This window comes from Notamacropus eugenii, chromosome 1 (genome assembly GCF_028372415.1).
Source record: "Notamacropus eugenii isolate mMacEug1 chromosome 1, mMacEug1.pri_v2, whole genome shotgun sequence".
NCBI lineage: Eukaryota > Metazoa > Chordata > Mammalia > Diprotodontia > Macropodidae > Notamacropus > Notamacropus eugenii.
The window spans coordinates 428,052,397-428,072,289 of NC_092872.1; the positions used below are offsets into that span (position 1 = coordinate 428,052,397).

At 43.6% G+C, this 19,893-nt stretch overlaps 1 protein-coding gene across 19 annotated transcripts in view; it reads left to right on the forward strand.

Moving 5' to 3' along the window:
* SRC (SRC proto-oncogene, non-receptor tyrosine kinase) overlaps positions 1-19,893 on the forward strand; it is a 150,203-nt gene that overhangs the window by 89,281 nt on the left and 41,029 nt on the right. For 6 of the 19 annotated variants that reach the window (XM_072631535.1, XM_072631530.1, XM_072631532.1 and 3 more), the window contains one exon: positions 10,085-10,128. The exons of 2 other annotated variants lie outside the window; for them this stretch is intronic. The gene's annotated coding sequence lies outside the window, so the exon portion shown is untranslated. 11 more of the 19 variants (XM_072631523.1, XM_072631527.1, XM_072631520.1 and 8 more) reach the window with 5 other exon arrangements.

A 19,893-nucleotide genomic window follows, 5' to 3' on the forward strand; every position in this document is an offset into this window, starting at 1 on the left:
GGGCCATTATTATCCCTATTTTAGAGATGGGGAAACTGAGGCAAACAGGAGTTAAGTGATTTGCCCAGATCACTTAGGGAGTACATGTCTGAGGCCAGACTTGAACTCGGGTCTTCTTGACTCTAGGCCCAGAACTCTATTCAATGTGCCACCTAGCTGCCTAATTAGTGTGGCATAATGGAAAACATACTGGATTTGGAATCACAGAACCTAGGTTTGAATCCTGGTTCTGTGGCTTACCATCTAATTCACTTAACCTATTTGGGCATCTGTTTCCTCATCTGTAAAATGAGGGGATTGAAGTAGATGATAGATAAAGTCCCTTCTAGCTCAAAATCTACGATCCTGTGAGCCTGTGAAGACGTGCAGGGCACTGTCCTAGGTGTTGGATATATTAAGACAAAAAATGAAAGTCTGCCTACAAAGAGCTTATGTTTTAAGTGGGGAAGGTGAAGAAGAAAGGGAGAGGTATTCCAAGATACGAGGATAAGATGATGGCCTGTGGTTTCATTGATATGAGTAACTTGTGGATGAGGCAATTTCCTCTACCAAGGCAGGTCAGCACCTTCTTACCTAGAACCCTTAGAAGTTAAGTGACTTCCCCAGGGTCATACAGTCAGCATGTCAGATGTGCAATTCAAACCTAGTTCTTCCTAGCTCCAAAGCTAACTCTCTATCCACTATGCCAGGATTGACTCTCCCCAAATGCAAACAGAGAAGTAATTCAGATAAGGTGTGCAGGAGTTGTTTAACTTGTAGGATATTTCCAGGTTGGGATTGGGGTTTTTTTTTTTCTGTTGCAACTAAATACTGCTGTGAATATTTTTCTACCACTAACTCTTTTTTTCTTTTGTCCTTTTCAGTATTTTGTTGGGTCATAGGCAGTCCTAGTTGTGTGATTTCTGGGTCAGAGGATATGATCTGTTTTGTAATTCTTATTGTATAATTCCAGGTTGTTCTCTAAAAATACTACTGTATACAAATTCACAGTTCTGCCAACAGCTTAATAATGTGAACAGTCCCCCATAGCTCTGCCTTCATTACATTTTATTGTTTTATTTTTCTTTGCCAATGAGATGGGTGCAGGGTAGTACCTAGGGGTAACTAGGTGTTGCAATGGATAGAGTGCTGGGTCTGGGGTCAAGAAGATCAGAGTTCATATCTGGCCACAGAGACTTACTAGTTGTGCGACCTTTGTTTACTCTGCCTGCCTCAGTTTCTTTATCTGTAAAATAGGAATAATAATAGCACCAACCTCCCAGGGTTGTTGTGAGGATCACAAATAAGAGAATACTTGTAAAGTATTCTCTTAGCACATAGGGCATGTAGGAAGTGCTAGAGAACTGTAAGCTAGTGTTATTATTACTTCAGAGTTGTTTTCTCAGTTTATTGGAGAGCTTGAAAAAACTTTTTTCAAGTGATTACTATCCATTTTTCCACCTTAAAGAGTGGTCTCTTGATATTCCCTGGTGATTTATCCAGTGAGGGAATGGACATAACTGTCATACATTTAGATTCTGGATGTTAAGTTGTATATTATATATTTATCGTCAAGGTTTCCCCTGATCTGTTTCTTTTCCTTTTATTTTGAAGGTGTTCCTTTTTATTTTTGCATAACAGCCTTATTTATTTCCAATAGTTTCCAAAAGTAATGCTTAATAAACATTGATTCAGTGGAAGAATTTGTGTAATAGCTTAATGCATTTTTCCTGAAGGAGTTGTTGAGACAAGATGCAGTAGATAGTAGTGAGCCACTGGAGGCTTTTGAGCCAGGAAGGGGATCCCTCCTTCCAGAAGGGCTGGACAGACCAGCATCTCTCCCACTCCCTGCTTGCAAGGAGGCTATTGCAGTAGTCCAGACAAGAGAAGGCAAAGGCCTCTGGTGGGGTAGTGGTTTTGGAAGTGGGAGGAGGTAGGCAGTGAATAAGAAAAACAGTCATCTGTGGTTATTCCTCTGTTTCTGTGGGTGAGTCTTATCTTCTTAGCTGGACGGGAAACTCTTTGAGGGCAAGGACTGTGTATCTTCCTCCTCTTTTGCACTTAACTTTTCTCATCCTTAATCATAGATATTTGGATGTTTGTTCTTTTTCCCATCAAAATAGAAGCTCCTTGAGAGAAGGGCTGGACTTTGCCCCATCTGTCTTTGTATGTCTGGAGTCGAACACAGAAACTTGTCTACTGTAGGCACTTAAATTAGTGTTTATAATATTTTATCTCCAGTGCCTGATAGATACATGGGAAGTGCTTAATAAATGCTTGTTGGAAGCCCCTCCTGCAAGAGGAAGCTACAGTTAATGTGAGGCTATGTGTGCTCATTCAGGATCTCAGAAGCCATCAAGTCAGGATTCCCCTCCTCCCCCACCTCCCCATTTTATAGTTGAGCCCTTTAGAAAGGAAAAGTGAAATGGCTTGTTTAATGTCATACAGATAATAAACATCAGAGGCAAGATTTGAACCCAGCTCCTCTAATTCCCTAGCTAATGTTCTTTGCACTGCACCATGCTTCCTCCCTTGTCACTAGACAAGCATTTATTGAGTACCTGCTACATACCAGGTCCCATACTAGGTGCTGGAGTTACAAAGACAAAAACATAAACAGTCCCTGTCTTCAAGGGGATCACATTCTACTTAGGGGAAATAACTTGTACCAGATATGTATGTATGTATATATGTATATGTATATATATATATGTGTGTGTGTGTGTGTGTGTGTGTGTATGTGTGTATGTGTATGTATACATATATATACATATATATATATGTATATATAAGGCCCCTGACCCAGAGTGGGCAGCCTAAGATGCCTGATCTCTGGCCCTATAGGTTCTCCAACAGGAATCCCAGCCCTTCCCTCTCCAGTTCCCTAGCTCTTCATCTCAAAGAGAGACCTGCTTATTAAAGTTGATTTTTTAAAATTATTAATCCTATTGAATATGTTTTCATACTGAGGTTGTTGTGGGTTTTGTTTTTTTTTTTTTGTCATATTCATAGAAATTTCCCAAAGGGAAATTCCATCCATGGAGCACAGGAGAGACTGGCCCCTTCCCCACCTGCCTGAGTGTTACCATGGGAACAGAGTGAATCAGATGACTGGTTGAGGGTGAGGCCCAGTTGGGAAAGAGAGGGATTTGTAATTGTATCTCCAGGTGGCCAAGGTTTGAAGGAACGAATGTCTGAGGGGGTCATGTTTGAGCAAACGTAGAGTTAGAATGATGAAGAAAAAAAACACAGCCTTGTCCTTCACTATGAAAGAGGAACATGCTGGGAATCATTTTTAAGCTAAAAGCAGACATGTGAGGGTAGGAGGAGGGGGCAAGTATTATGGAACGTTTAAGAAAATGAGGGGAAACTGTAGTCATGCATTTGGTCTGTATAATAAGACACCAAAGGGACCTAGGAAACTCCCAGTTCTATCTGTGTGATTCTGACCCCAATCATTTAACCCTTTGGATACTTACTTCCTTTGTAAAGGAAAGGGTTAGACTCTCAGATGTCCTTTCCAACTCTAAATCTGTAATTCATCAGCCATTTCTTCCTCAGGTCTGCTACGATCTCAGGTGTGAAAGGGCATCTCATTTTGGGTCACTACAACCTGACTTTGGACTAACCAATTTTGCTACAATGTGAGAAACTACAGGGTACATGCACAGTTCAGAAAATTACAGGTATATGGCATAGTTAAAGAGTCAAATTTAAGACAGAAATGTTGCTTAGGGATATTTCCTCCGTTAAAGCTATCCCTCTGAGCTCAGCCCTTTGCATCTAGATCTTTCTCTTGCCTAACTCTCTTTCCGAGACCTGGTTTCTCTTCCTGAGTTTCCCTTTGCTTTCTATTCCCTTAGTCTAATAAAACCCAGCTCCTCCAGGCTCTCACTGAAGAAATCAGCTCCTTTTTTGCGCCTATATTTTTTGGGTTTCACTTTCAAATTCATGCTAGATTGTCCTCTTTGGAGTTCCCTAAACCCTCTGAGACCATATTCTCCTGGCCTCTTCATATGCACCCTCCTGCAGTCTCTCTTTTCAACCTGTCCCCTTCCAAACTGGCTTCCCCTTCTGACCTTAACTTCTTTTCTCTTCACTCTTTTATTCTCCAGGAATGGCAGGAAATATTATACAGGTATTCCTGGTGTGATGGGAGAAGCACTAGGCATGGAATCAGTGGATAAAAAGTTAGACCTTGGACCTGGGGCTTTACTCCTCACTCACTACCTGTGTGACTCTGGGCAGCAAGTCTATAACAGCTTGAATTTGTGTGTCACAATTGGGTTTGTAAAGCATTGCAATGTTCCACTTTTCTAGATCCCAGTTTGTTCTTCTGTCAAATGAAGGGCCTCTCCAGTTCTACATCCTGTTATCCTCTGTTTCTCAGTCAGTTCCTGACAGAAGTTTATAACACCTCCACTTTAGTATAGGATCTCTCTGAGCTGACTTGTCCTCAGTAAACATGTCAGTTGTTGTTCAGTTGTGTCTGACTCTTCATGACCCCATTTGAGGTTTTCTTGGCAAAGATACTGGAGTAGTTTGCCATTTCCTTCTCCAGCTCATTTCACATATGAGGAAACTGAGGCAAACAGGGTTAAGTGACTCACACAGCTACTAAGTGTCTGAGGTACAGTGCCCAGAATTAGAAGTGACTTCTCAGACAACTTGCAAAGTTCTGTTTGTAACAGGTGGGGTTATCCAGGGGAGAATAACTGAACCATAGCCCTTGGGTTGAAATTCCACCTCTGCCTGCTGCTTACTACCTGTGTGACCTTGGATAAATCACTTGGCTCTCCCTGAGCCTTGATTTTTTTCATGTCTAAAATGAGGGCATTGAACTAGATGGTTTGGGTCCCTGCTGATTCTAGATGAGAGATCACTTCCTCTCTCTGGGACTGCTTCCCCATGTACAAAATGAAGATGTTACACTTGGTGATTTGCTGTATCTCCCTGACCCTGTGTGACTCCAGTTTCCCTGTAGGCCCAAGGTCCTGTGTGTGAAGGGACGGGTTTGACATCAAAGGTAGCAACGTTAGGAATGCTGGCTCTCCCCCATTCAGTAAACTTAGTCCTCACCCTCCCCAGGCCCTGTCCTTTCCCCTGTGCCCTCCAGTCCTCTTCTATCAGATTTGTAAGACTGTTTTAAAATCCCTGTCCACATTCATTCCTCCCATCTTGTGGTATTTGCTGAAGTACTTTCTTCTGGAGACAGCATATCTGTTACCATGCTCTCTAAGGCTGGGCAGAGGGAGTTGGCATGCTGTGATCCCCACTGCCATCTTCCGACCTTCCCTCTGCCATGATCATGCAGCAACCAACTCCCTTTAAAGTTCCCTCCATCTGGCTCTCTGAGTGGTAGAGTTGGGGAGGGATATATTTGGAAATGAAGGTCAACTCTCTAGCCCTCAATTTTGTCATCTATAAAATATGGCACTGAAGTGGATCTGTTGGTTGGTTTTACGGAGCTTCTTTTAAATTCTTTGTCACAAGGGGTGGCTCCCTGGATAGGAGAAGGGGAGGGATATATTTACAAAAGAAGGTGAAGGTGATGTAAAACACAAAGGTATCAGTAAAAAATATTATAAAAAATAAAATAGGGGTATTGGCCTAGGTGGTCTCCGAGGTTCCTTCCAATGCTAAAATGCTATCATGAAAGCTTTCCTGAGGCTTGGTCCCCTTTACTTTCAGAGTGGAGATAATGCTCTCTGCCCTCTTTGCCTCTCAGGGCTTTGGGGATGATCCTGTGAGTTAATGAATATGCACATGCTTTTGAAATGGGAAATTGTAAAGTTTGGTTCATGTGGGAGATATTTTCATCACTGGTTGTGTCTGCAGATTCTCTGGGCCTCTCCCCTGTGGCCACAGAGAACAGCTCTTGGCTAACCTTCTCTTCATCCCTCTCTGATTTTCAGCTGAGAACATCTGGTCCTCCCCTTACCCCCAGCCCTCTGGGTCAGGGACTGAGCCAGGTAAGAGGATTTTTCAACCATATAAAGTCATTTCAGACAGGACAATGGAGAGATGAGATCCTTGTCTAGTGTGTCAGCCAGCCCGTGGCTGTGTGCAGAGCTCGCTCATCACTTGGATCGAGAGGGGTGAGGTGAGGATTTCTTCTTTGTCCAGATCTGTGATTTGGTCAGCGTGGGGAGCTCCCTGATGAGCAATCTCTCTTTAACCAACATAGCTCAACCACTGTCCTACAATTTATAGTTGCAGAGAGTTGCCTAGGGCACTGAAAAGTTATATAGCTTATCCAGAATCCCATAGCCAAGTACGCTTCAGAGGCAGCACTTAAAACTCAGGTCATCCTGACTCCAAGGCCTGGCTGTCTGCACATTATGCCACAGTGCTGCATGTCTGAGGATAACTGCCATTGGGGACCTCATAACATTCCTGGGGCAGATGAGCCACCCACAAATGAAAAGGACAAAAGAACAGGGACAAGAGTTGCTACCTAACTAAGGAATGCAGAGTAAAAAGGCCCTTTTAGGAGGAAGAACTATGGTCCAGAGAAGTAAGGAAATTCATGTTCTAATCCCAGGATGACTATCAACTCACTGAGTGACCCTGAGCCAGTCACTTCTCTCTGGAACTCTCACATAGGGATAGCCTGTGTTTTGCCTTCCTCATAGTACTATTTGTGAGACTTCTTGAGCAGATGAGTAAATGTTTTGGAAAAAGGCATAAGATGTTGTTTGTCTGGGGCATGAATCCTCCAGTCTGATCTCACCAAGGCTGTGTTTGGTGATGTCTGCCTCATACCATCCTTACTGACATGAAAGAGGGAACCAATTTAGCTGGAGACCACCTGTCTTCTCTAGTACATGCTTCCCCTTATGCTAAAATGATTGAGTTTTGGATTCCTTCTCTGCCTAAGTCCTCTCTAGTTCTTTTCTACCTGGGGACAGACTACTGGTTGGGGAGTCTTCCATTATTGGGTGGAAGGAGTCAGCCTTGGGAATGTGAAGAAAAGAGATGGATCTCTCTGTAGCACCAGAGGAGCCAGAGCAAATGGCAGAATCAATCAATTAATCGGTCAATCAACAAGTATCTGCAAAATGCCTGTTACAAGCCAGACCCTGCTCAGTACTGGGGTACTGACAAAACTTTGTAATAGCTACAAAGATGAAGAAAATAATAGCCCCTACCCTCAAGCAGCCAATGTTCTATTGGGGAAAGAACATGTACACATATGAACATTTACAAACTACATAAAAGTAAATTCAAAGGTAAGTTTGTGGGAGAGGCAGTAACCAAATGTACAAAGAGAAAGTCCATAGTGTTCAAAGTCACCATCTGGTGCTGGGGGAAGTGTGAGGATCAGGGAAGTCCTCATGAAGAAGGTGGTACCTGAGAAGAGCTGTAGAGGGAGCCTGGGATCCCAGCGTGTAGGGATTGCAAGAGAGAGCACTTCAGGAGCCACGGCTCCAAAGCAGAGGAGAGGATGGGAACAGAAGGAGGGCCTCCAAGAATGGCTTTGGCTCAGTAAGAGGCAGCCTGCGCTTCTGGAAAGAATCATGGCCTGGGAGTGAGAGGACCTAAGTTCACATCTTACCCAACACTTAGGTGACTGTGATTGGGTCACTTAGCCTCCTTTGGCCTCAGTTTTCTCATCTGTCTTAACAAAGGGATTGGCATAGACGGCCTTAGAGGTCCATTGCGGTTCTCCATGGATGAGCCGACTGTGTGATTTAATCTTTGTGATCTGAGGCTTTATCAAATGAGGGGCTTCTGTCAAACTGCTTGACTCTAGCTCTTCTAGTATATCATGCAGTTACTAAAGAGGGTCCCCTTGGGTGCTAGTCTTTACCCAGTGTATAGGCTGGAACCAGCATCCTTTTGATGCTAATCAAGCCTCCTTGGCTCTGAGAACTCTCAGACAGGTGTTCTAACCTCAGGGAGACAGCTGTTTCTAGGACTGCAGATGGTGCTCATATTTATCAGAAAGTACCCTTTGGGGTACATGGGAATCCTTTTTCTCACATATGCCCCAGAGGACATGAGGTCATCAGAGGTGGGTGACTGGCTAAGGCCACTGATGGTCTGTGGCTGATATGTTGTCAGCTTAGTATAGTCTTGGGACCCAAAGCAATGCTTGGATTATTGAACTTGATCAATAAAGTCACAGTTTCTTTCAAGGCTTTAGCAGCTTTTCCAGTCAATACCAAGGTGGTACATACCAAATAATAGTCAGTCTTTTGTTTTAAGCTTCTTAATCTAGTTTCTCCAAGTGGATTGTAAGCTAATGGGCAGGAAGGTTCATGATGTGTACTCTGAGATGCAGCCAACTTGGCTTTATAAGAGGAGTCAGGACACAGGAGTCCTAGTCTCTACTCTGTCAGTAATGAACTGAGTCCACTTGGGCAGGCCCTTCCCTCCTCTGGATTTCCTTGCCCTCAACTATAGAATTGTAGACCCAGGATTCTATGCCAGGCTCAGCCATGCCACTTACTAATTCCCTGTGTGGGCCTTCCTCTGGAATTCTCTTCCTCCTCACTTCTGTTTTTAGAATCCCTGGCTTCCTTCAAGACTCAGCTAAAATACCACCTTCAGCAAGAGACCTTTTCTGGTGCTGTCTTCAGCCCCTAGGGCCTTCCCTTTTAAGAGCACTGTCCATCTGCTCTGCATCTGCTTTATCAGTATGTGTCTATGAACGGGTTGTTTCCTTATTCCAAGGTAAGCCCTTTGAGGGCAGGAGTTGTTTTTGAGCCAGGTCCAGTTCCTGGAATATAGTATACAGTTATTAAATGCTTGTAGATTGATTGATTGTTTCCCCATTTGTAAAGTAAGGGGGTTGAACTAGAGGATTACCCAACTCAGATACAAAAACAGCTGAATCCCAGGTCTTTCCCTACCTGCACCCCACCCTCCACCCCAGTTTTTTCATTCAATGTTTTTCCTATTCAGAGGTTTCCCCTAGAGAGTAGCATAGGGTAAAGGGCACTCACTAGACTTGAAGTCAGAACACTTGGATTTTAGTGCCAGCTCTGATATTTAGTAGCTATGTGACGGAAGGTCAGCCATTTACCCTCTCTGAGACACGGTTTCCTGTGTCTTACAAAATGGGGATGATATAATATCTGCCTCAAAGGATAATAGTGAGAAAAGTTCTGCGTAAATCTTAAAGGGTTACAACAATACACTGATTTTTTAAAATTACATTCATGCATCTGGGACTAGAAGGGACTTTAGGTCATCTGATTCCAACCCCTTATTTTACCAATGAGAAAGCTGAGACTTGACCTTGCCAAGATCACACAGCTAGGGAACTAGAGAGCTAAGATTCAAACTCAGCTCCTCTCATTTAAAAATGAGTGCACTCTTCCCCCAGGACCTGTACTGAAGGAGTCCAGTCGGAAAGAATGACTCCCATGCTCATTAGTTGAGGTTATCCCTTTACTGGCCAGGCCTTGGAAAGTTGGGCCCAGCTCCCACATTCCTGTCTAAGTACCCAGCAAGCTCCTCCCTCCCCGGCCTCAGCAAAGAATGGACACGAGGGTGTGAGAGAGAGAGTGGGGAATAAGAACTCAAGTTCCTCTCTCATGTACATTCACACTCCCCTACTACCCTCCCAGGACAACAGAAATCTCATGCTTATGTTTCAAAGTCCCTTCTTTACAGGAATCTATCTCTAGGGAAAACTGGGGAACAGAATCACAAGATCATGGGATTCTGAGCAAGATGAGACTTTAGAGATCATTCCCCAGAGCCGGAAACAGGTCCACAGAGATTAAGTGACTTGCCAAATGTCACACAGCTAGTTAGTGGCAGGGCAGAGCTTCAAGCCCAGAGCCTCTGAATTTCCTATCCTGTGTTTTTTACCACATTGATCCCCAGTGAGTGAAATGACTTGCTCAGAACTGGCCAAGAAGTGTCAAGACCAAGATATGCAAAGGCTGCTGCCTGATGTGGGTGCTAGGGGAGAAAGAACACTGGGTCTGGGCCAAAAGGTCTGGCTGCACATCTCAATTTTACCACTTACTACTTCTGTGACTTTGATTTGACCTTCTCTGGACTTCAGTTTCCTAACTTATAATTGAAGGGGTTGGGCCAGATCAATTCTAAGGTCCTTAACAATTGTAAATCTGTTTATTCCCTACAGGTCTCCTGCCTACAAGACCACTTAAAGAAAGTCTGGATCAGAAGGTAATAATCATAGCTTAACCTTTATAGGCAGCTTCATAGTCCTTTATATCCATTATTAAATTCAACAAGCATTATTAAGCACCTGCTGTTCTGGAAGAGAGACCAAGTCTAACTAAGTTCCTGCCCTTTGGGACCTTGCTGTCTAGTAAGAGCCATGTCTCTTGGCCCCTAGGACAGCCCCCTCCTGCAGGCTGCCCTGGGAAAAGAATTGTTTAAAAATTATCCCTAGCTTTTGTTTTTATAGCCCCAACATTTCTCAGTGAATTCCCCTCTCCCAGAGAATCAGTCCTTACAACAAAAAAAAAAAATAGTAAAGGGGTGGGGAGGAACCAATCTGTGAAAGTATCTTGAAAATATAGGACAAGCCAAAAAATGACCACGACATCATTCTTCTCAGGTGATCTTTATTGTTTTAGGCATGTTGAGATGGGAAGGAGGGGGATGGTGCCTCAGGGAAGAGGTCAGTCTTTAGCTGGGATTAGGAGACAAGACAGAATTCAAGCTTAGTCAGTCCTTGCCACTTCTCTCCTTTCAGTGGATGTGCATTCTTGGCTCATTAATAGGCCTTTCTCCTAGGGGCCTCTGCTGTGCCCCTTTTATCAATGTGAATTCCTTTGCTGTGTGGGTGAATAGCCAGTGACCTCTTTGTGCTTTATTGGAAGGAGGCTGCTTGGAGGGTTGGAAGGTGGTGGGGAGGGGGGTGATCCCATTTCTTTCTGCTGTCATAGCTTCCCCCTGGCTTGCATGCAGATGTTGCAGTGTTAACCCTTTCCTTCCCTCTCCAGCCAATCAGCTATTCATATATTGCCTTTTGAAGAGAGGGAAACTGAGTTAATCTTAGTCTGGGATGGTGCACAGCTCCTCAAGATGGGTCACCTAAGGGGGTATATATCTCTGGTTTTAGGGTTGTGGCTATAAATTAATTGTAAAATAAGGAAGATAGACATTGCCATTCATTATTCACTGGGCAGCTTGGAGCAAATCACTTCTCTGGGCCAGTTTTTCCACCTTTGATGAGAGATTTGGACTTGAAGGTCATAGCATTCTGGATTCTTTATTTTATTTGGTGTAATGCAGGCTACTCCTGGGAAGGGCCAGGTTGATCATTCCTAACTTGGTATGATGAGGTGGCTTCAAGTGAACAGATGTAGACATCATGGTACCTTGATAGGGACATTGAGTTGAGATACAGGAGACCTGGATTCTGTTTCCCACTCTAGTACTATTTGCTGTTTCGCCAGAACAGATCCAGACATTTGTCAGGACCTCATGGTCTTCCACCTTGACATAGGAGTAATAACTCTCACCCAGCCAAGCTCAGGTTATTATAAGGATCACATCAGACAACCACTTCAAAAGAAATAAAGTGCTTCCTATAGAAAGATATCTTATACACTAAAAATGTCTGGTGAACTTGTTTTATTAAATTGATCAGTTAGTCCATTAAACAAAGCCTCCCCAAACCATTAACACAAATCAAAATCAGTCTTGTCTTCTGCTACCTAATGTGGGTGAAAATTTTGGGCATCAAGAAAGCCCAAATGGGTTTGGATTTAGGAACCATTGACCAGTAAACAATATAATGTGTCATAAATGGAAGGAATCTCAGAACACAGAACATAGAATGTCACAACTGGATGGGACCTAAGCACATATGAGTTAGGTTGTAGAACATCTGAGCTGGAAGGAAACCCGATGACTAGAAAGGTGAAATGACCTGCCTGGGGTTACATAGCTAATGAGTGCTTGGGGTGGGATTTGAATGCAGATCTTCCTGGCTCCAAGTCCAGCACTCTTATCTTTGTCTTGGATCATCTCTCTTTTCCTTACACCTTACACCTCTTTTCCTTACAATTTTCCCATTATCACCTTCTCAGCTACTAGAAATATCCCAAAGCCCTTGTTAATTGAGGTATCCCATGTGGGCTTGTTTTCCTATTCCTGTCTCCTACTCTCCTGTCATCTTCCCTCAGCACCTTACTCTGTTTTGCATGTATCATTTCACTTGATCTTCACGGAAGATCACAACCTATGTGATGGGTTCCATTGTTATTCTCATTTTGCAAATGAAGAAACTGAGGCTCAGAAAAGCTAAACGACTTGCCCAGGGACTCTCAACTAGTGAGTATCGAGGGAAGGTTTGAACGAAGTCTGCTGTCATTTCCTGTTAAAGGCTCATTCTGCTTCTCTTGACTCAGGACTCTTGCAAGCTATGCCAATGAAGTCTAACCTCTGGCAAGGCTTACCAAGACAGAAAGTGTTCCTAAGGCCTTGGTGACAGACAATCCATGTGTTCCTTGTTAGGACTAGTCTGAGAGCAGAACCATAATCTCACTCTCATGGGCTTGCTATCTAGAAGAGGGATATACAAGGCACCCTCAAATAAGTATAATGCAAAATTGTAGGTAGTTCACGTATTAGAGAGGAGCAAACCAAGTGCTGTGTGAAATCTTAGGGAGAAATGATTGTTCCTAACTATGGGGAACAAGAAAGCCTTTGTGTAGCTGGGAGGGATTAAAATAGTCAGAAATGGGGAGGGGACGGCATTCCAGCCTGGAGGAGAGCCTTAGCAAAGGCCCAGGGGTAGGAAAGTTCAGTGGTGTGCAACTCTTCGTGACCCCATGGACCATGCTGTGCATGGGGTTTTCTTGGCAAATATACTGAAGTGGTTTGTCATTTCCTTCTCCAGTGGATTAAGGCAAACAGAGTTTAAATGATTTGTCGGGGTCACACAGCTAGTAAATGTCTGAGGCTAGATTTGAATTCAGGTCTTGTTGACTCTAGACTCAGCACCCTACCTACCCAGCTGCCTCCTATAGAGGACCTAGTGAATACTAAATTCATACAGAAATGAGAGGGTGATGTGACTAGAGATGAGCCAATCCAGGAAGGGGAGAAAGAGAGAGAGAAAGCCACAGAGTTTGACCATAGGAAATGATTAGAGTGCCATGTGGCTTTAGGGAAGCTGCCTGCCTTCTCATCTTGTCTCCTCCCCCACCCCCCTCACCACAACTCCCTCATTAGCCCCCTTGTCAGCCTGTCTATGCTGTGACACATTTTCATGTGGAGCCCCTAAAATTTCCCCTCCTACCAGGGGCCCCTTGGGAATCAGGGGAAGTCATGTGAAATGAAGACTTTCCTGAACAGGGTGGGAAGGAACAAGTAGCTCATCATGATTCAGCACCAAGTGAAACTGGGCTCGGTTTTGATCTTTGGAAGGGGCAGGAATTGTAGAGAGGAGAGGCTTCACTTTGGCCCTGAGGGGCAGAGTCATAGAAATAAGCAGCCTGTGGTTCAAGACCTGACTCTGGCACCTACGAGGTACATGACATAGGTTCAGTAAGTTGATGTCACCTCTCTGGACTTCAGTTTCCCTCTTTTCCAAATGGGAATATTAATTCCTATACTGATTTCCTCACAGGGTTATTATTGAGTATCATATTTGACAATGGCTGGAAACATGTTCCAGAAACTATAAGGGATTGCATTATTCATCATTCTTTGATATCTCTTCAGATTCTTAATAAAGGGATACAGGGGAGTTATGAGAAGGAGGAGGAAAAGTAGGAGGATTAAGGTCTGGCTATTTGGTTAGTTGCTTCCTCTCTCCTCCCCCAAACTTTCTGGTAGCAGTCATTTGTCTGCTACAAATAGCCCAAGAATCTTGAAGGACAACATGTGGGAATAGATGGGCCAAGAAGACCTTGGCACAATGAATTAGCACCTTTCTGTTTCTTACTGACCTTTGACTGCAGAACTGAACTTTTCTCCTTAGGTCTCTGGCTCCCCAGTAATTATCTACTTTTCCAGGAGTTTTAAAAAAGGGAAAAGATTGTCTACAAACAATAGATCACCCAACTTAACTTCTATTTTTGGGACAATTCTAGAATGGATCATTAAAGGGAGAGTTAGTGAGCATCCAGAAAAGGAAGCAGTGATTATAAAGAACCAGCATGGCTTTCATCAAGAATGAATCATGGAGAGATTAACCTTATTTCCTTTTCTAACAGGGTAAATAAACTGTTAGATATAGTTTACCTGGATATTCTGTTTTAGGACACACAGTTTAGGAATGACATTGATAAACTAGAGAGTGACCAGAGGAGGGGGTGCAAGATGGTGAAGGACCTTGAGTTCATGCCATGTTAGAATCCATTGAAGAAACTGAAGGAATGATGTTTAGTCTGGAAAAGCAAAAGCTAAGGGGGTGGGGACAGGAGAGGGAAGAGAGTGACAGGCTGGCTCTCATGAGGAAGAAGGATTAGACTTGTTCCGTCTGGTCTCAGAGGACAGAGCCAGGAGCAAGGGGTAGGAATTGCCAAGAGGCACTGTTAGGCTTCCTAAGAGCTGGAGTTGTCTAAAAGTGGCAAAGACAAGGACTGGTGAGGAGGGGAGCCAAGGGGGCTCCCTCTCATGGGTGCTCTTCTAGCGGAGTCAAAGAGCTTCAGAACTTGAAGGGACCTCAGAGATGACCCCACCAAAAGTCATCTCCACCCACTCTGGTCTTCGACTCACTAATCCCTAAATGTTGTCAGTTATCTCTCTAAAAAACATCATTACTTCTGTTCCCACCCTTGCGCCAGAGCCCCCAGTGCTTCCCATTGCCTTCATGAGAGTGTGGAAGGAAGCCTCTTATCCTGGAATTGAAGGCCTTCTTATTTCTGGAGTCAAAATGGGAAAACTGAGTACCAGAAAGGAAGATGAATTGTCCAAGGTCACTTAAATTACTGCAAGAGCCTGGAGAAGAACCTAGGACTCCTGTCCCTCAGCAATATTATTTATCATTATCATGGTGGCTTGGGATCATGGATAGGGAAGGCCTGTGTTCTAATCCTACTTCTGACTTCCCCTATGCCAATGTTGTGAAACTCAAATGGAAACAGGGTGAAAGAGGACGGGGCGGGAAAAGGCACTAAACCATACATCAGGATCTCTGTGGCTACCTGTCAACTTAGAAAACCACATTTTAACATCATATTTTCTTGTATTTTTACTTATTACATATTTCCCAATTACATTTTGATCTGGTTCGGTCTGCACTCAGAAGCGTTGTGGCCCACATTTGGCCTGCAGGCTGTGCAGTGTGTGTTTGTGTGTGACACCTCTGCTCTCTCATCCTTGCCTACTTTGGTGTATTTGCCTGTATTAAAAGTGGGGTTTGTTGCGGTTACTCAGTTGTTTTTAGTTGTGTCCAATTCTATGCGACCTCATTTGGGGTTTTCTTGACAGAGATACAGGAGTAATTTGCCATTTCCTCCTCCAACTCTTTACAGATGAGAAAACTGAGGCAAATAAGTGACTTGCCCAGGGTTGCACAGCTAGTAAGTATCTGAGGTCATATTTGAACTTGGGTTTTCCTGACTCCAGGCCTGGTGCGGTATTTACTGCACCATCTAGCACCCCTGCACCTCTCTGCCCTTCCAAGACAGGATAGTGTCATGGAAAACATAGTAGAATTGAAGTGAGGAACCCTAGCTTTTAGTCTTTGCTTTGACAGGTAACATTCACTTTGTGACCTTTTGAAAGTGACCCCAGGCAATTTTCTATGACTACAAGTTTCTGGTCTATCTACATTGATAGTGTTTCCTCACTGGGAAGTTCCATACACCAATAAAATCAGAGGTCTGAACAACAACAACCAAAAATCAGCATTCCTAACAGTAATTATTTTTACTAGTCTTATTGTAATATCCTAATTCCAAGGTGACTGAGCTTTCAGAGGTGATTCTAGATCTTGGCAAGGGGCCAGGGAGGGGTCTGTATTTTTGATGCCTGAGGATTACTCTAACTTAAATTTGGAGAAGCTCATTACTAGGATGACCACAGGGGGATGACTTTTGGTCACAACAGCTCTCAGAGACCACCCACTAAGTTGAAAGAGTTGGAATCTGTGTTGGTAGAAAGAGCACTCATGCAACAAAATGTGGATCCTTGAAATAGAAATATTATTTCACACTTTATTTTTATATAATCCTTTGTGATTTAGAATGCTTTCTTCATAGCACCCTTGTTACAAGGTAGTGCAAAGATTATAGGATGAGCCTAACATGAAGAGACTTGCCCTGGATCATATAGCTAGTGTCTGAACTTAGATTTGAACCCAGGTCTTTTGATGTTAAGTATGGAGCATTTGCTGCCTACATTGCCCTTTGTAAAGCCCAGGGAAAGTGCCATCTAGTTTGATTGCCTCTTAAAAACATTGGGCACCTAGTTGGCTAGAGGAGCTGTGTCACAGTGCTTACCATGTACTGAATAGAGGTTGAGAGGGGATGTCTGTGGGTGGCCACAAGTTTTCAAGAGAGGGGGAGCAGCCTGGTTTTCCAGATGGGACAGTAGAGATGCAGAAGGCTAAATGAACAGATAAATGGAAAGATGGCTCTTGGATGGACATCCTTAACTAGTAAGAGCCATGCCAAGCCTAGAGGCCTGTATTGGGCTACCCGAGTCTTTCCTACCTCACCTCCCGAGGTCTTCGGCTGGCCACGCCGGATGCACGTATGAGAGAAAGGACGTTCCAGAGTCAAACAGGGGTTGAGCTTTATTACAGGGTTTCGGTTACAAGTGCAGGGGGATCTTCCTAGGAGGAAGAGGGGGAGATTTCCTAAGGAGGCTAAGCTTAAGGGATTGGAAGTAGAAGTACAAGCGGGGAGAGAGGGGGAGGGGAGAGAGAAAAGAAAAGAAGCGGAGCCCTACTGTCCTCTTTGGCTCCACACGTGCTAAGAGAGCTTTTAGGCTTCCTCAATCCTACTTAATCTTCAGCCACACAGTTTGCATCTCAATACCGTGCTGTTAGGTAACTAGGTGTGCTCCAATCCGGGATGACCTCGAGGGCAGGGAGACTCCACCCATCAGGTATCTCCGGGGGAGAGGCGGAAATACCCGAGCTAGCCGAGCTAGCTCGGTCTGACCTTCTCGAACCCCCGCTGTTCATGGAGGGCCTCGTAAGACTCTAAGATTTAGAAGTCCCACTTTTACCTGCCCGAGACTGTCCACACGGAATTGAGCTTCCAGTCCCAACAGAGCCAGAAGGAGGAAGCCCTCTCCTGGGTAGGACAAGGTAGAAAGGGAGAACGTAGTTCAAGGAAAATGTCATTTTCATCATATCCTTCCCCTGCTCTGAAACTATCTATGGTTCTCCATTGTCTACAGGAAGCAGTCCAGACTTAACCTGTCATCCGAAGCTCTCCAGAATCTCTAACCTTTGGCCTCAGCCTTAGCTTTCACTGCTCCCTTAAACACCTCTCCTACTTCGGCTTGTCAGTGTGGTCTCTGAGCCCATCACACACCCAGCCTGTTGCTTCCTCTTTCTGTTTTACCCTCGATGGAAATGTCTTTGCTCATCACCTATTTAAATCCTTCAGGGAGCAGTAGGAAATCTTCCTCAATAAGTGGGCCTCAATTTAGAACTCTGCCCAAATGGCTATAAAACTGGGCATGTATACCTTTTGATCCAGTAATACCACTGCTAGCTTTATATCCCAGAGACATCCAAAAAAAGGGAAAAGGACCTATTTGTACAAAAATATTTTAGCAGCTCTTTTTGTGGTGGCTAAGAATCAGAAATTAAAGGGATGCTTATCATTTGGAAAGTGACTAAATAAGCTATAGTATATGATTGTAATGGAATATTATTGTGCTTTGAGAAATGACCAGCAGGATGATTTCAGAAAAACCTGCAAAGACTTACATGAATTGATGCATAGTAAAGTGAACAGAACCAGGAGAATGTTGTGCACAGTAATAGCAATATTGTTCAGGGAAGAACTATGAATGACTTAGCTCTTCTCAGCAGGTCAATGATCCAAGACAATCCCAAAGGATACCATCTGCCTCCAGATATTAATATTGGTTGAATGTCGACTGAAGCGTGCTGTTTTTCACTTTCTTTCATGTTTTCTTGTATTTGAGTCTTCTTGTACAAAGTGACGAAGACAGAAATGTTTTACGTAATTGGACGCTTGTGACCTGTATCTGATTGCTTACTGTCTCAGGCAGGGAAGGAAGGACAGAATTTGGAACTCAGGACTTTAAATAAAAATATTTAAAAACTGGAAAAAAAAGAAATAACTGCATCAAGTTACTAAACTCTGCTGTTAAATGAATGTGAAACATTAAAAATTATGTGTACACTTAGATGTTTAGTTTCTACAGAAGTTCTGCATTCATTTTTAAACAATGAAAGGAACTAGAGGGTACAAAAAAATAAGTGGGCCTGTAGGAATCTGGAGTCATAAGAATTGGGTTTGAATCATGTGAAAGGATTGAATGAAGTGATTCTCTAGGGTGTTTTCCAGCTTTACACGCTGCGATCTAAGGAACCCTTCCTGTGGAACTCAAAGCCCCGACTTCTTGGGACAACTGAGCTTATACCATCTTGTGACGTCCTCTTATTTTATGTTGTTTAAAATTCCATGTGTTCGTTGCATTTCCCATTGAGACCATTGTTTCCAGGACATGAATACTGACTAAGTCCTGGCAGCTTTACTTCTAATGTCTTCTGCAACCATCCACTACTCCAGCCTCTCAATCACCACCCTTATTCAGGCCCTCGTTACCCTCTACCCACCCTAGTGTGTGTGTGTGTGTGTGTGTGTGTGTGTGTGTGTGTGTGTGTGTGTGTGTGTGTGTGTGTGTGTGTGTGTATGGGGCAGTAAGAGAGTTAGAAAGTCACATCTTTTAAAATTGAAAGGAATCTTAGAGAATCTTATGGTCCAACCTTCTCATTTTACAAATGGGGAAACAGAGCCAGAGAAGGGAGATGACACCATGGTGATACAGCTTAGTGTCAGAGTCAGGACCAAAACACCCCACACCCAATTCAATGCTGCTCTACTGTGGCTGCCTGTGGTTTCTCTCCACCTTCCCTTCCCCTTCGTTACCCCTCACCCCCACCTTACAGATTAATCTTTCTGAGGCTTAACTCTGATCCTTATATCTCCTTGCTCAAAAGTTGTCAGTGTCTCCCCATTGCTTAAAGAACAAAGCCCAAACTCTTAGTCTGGCATTCAAGGCTTTCCACAATCTGATCTTGACCTTATCTCACAATATTCCACATAATCTACTATCCCCACCTTTTCACAGTTTTGTGTATTTTCTCATGTTGAAGTCAGGATAGTGTAGTAGAAAGAGGACTGAACTAGGATCGAGGAGCCCTGGGTTTGAGTGTTGGCTCTGACAACTACAATTTATTATGGGTAAGTTACTTCCCTTCTCTGACAGTCTCTTAATCTGTAAAATGGGCATTGCCAATCTTGTGCTTCCTCACAGGGTTGTTGTTCCTCATCCAAGAAAAGAGGAAACAGAGTTAGGAAAAGGGAACAAAGTTTAGGGTATGTTTCGAGGACCAGGTCATTGACATTTTCTGTAAGGCAGAAGGCTAATGTGGTTGGCAGTTCCACCAATTACTAGGCACGTGACCTGGGCACATCACTTCCTCTTGGATTTGCCATTTATTTATTTTGGCACTCAGGATCTCACAGTGGTGTAGTGGGAATCAAATGAGCTAATGGACATAAAAATGCTATGTAAACCATGAAGTAATATATACAGTCAGTTAACTGGCATTTACCAGGCGCCGACTTTGCCAAGTGTGCTAGATACATGTAAGGAATTATTATTACTGTTAATAATCATCCCAGCTCTGCCCCAAATTCACTGAGTCGATCTACGTAAGTCACAGCCTCCCTCTGGAATTGAATGGACACCTGTAAGATGAGGAGGTTGAACTGTATAATCTCTAAGGTCATTTCCAGCTCTTACATTCTC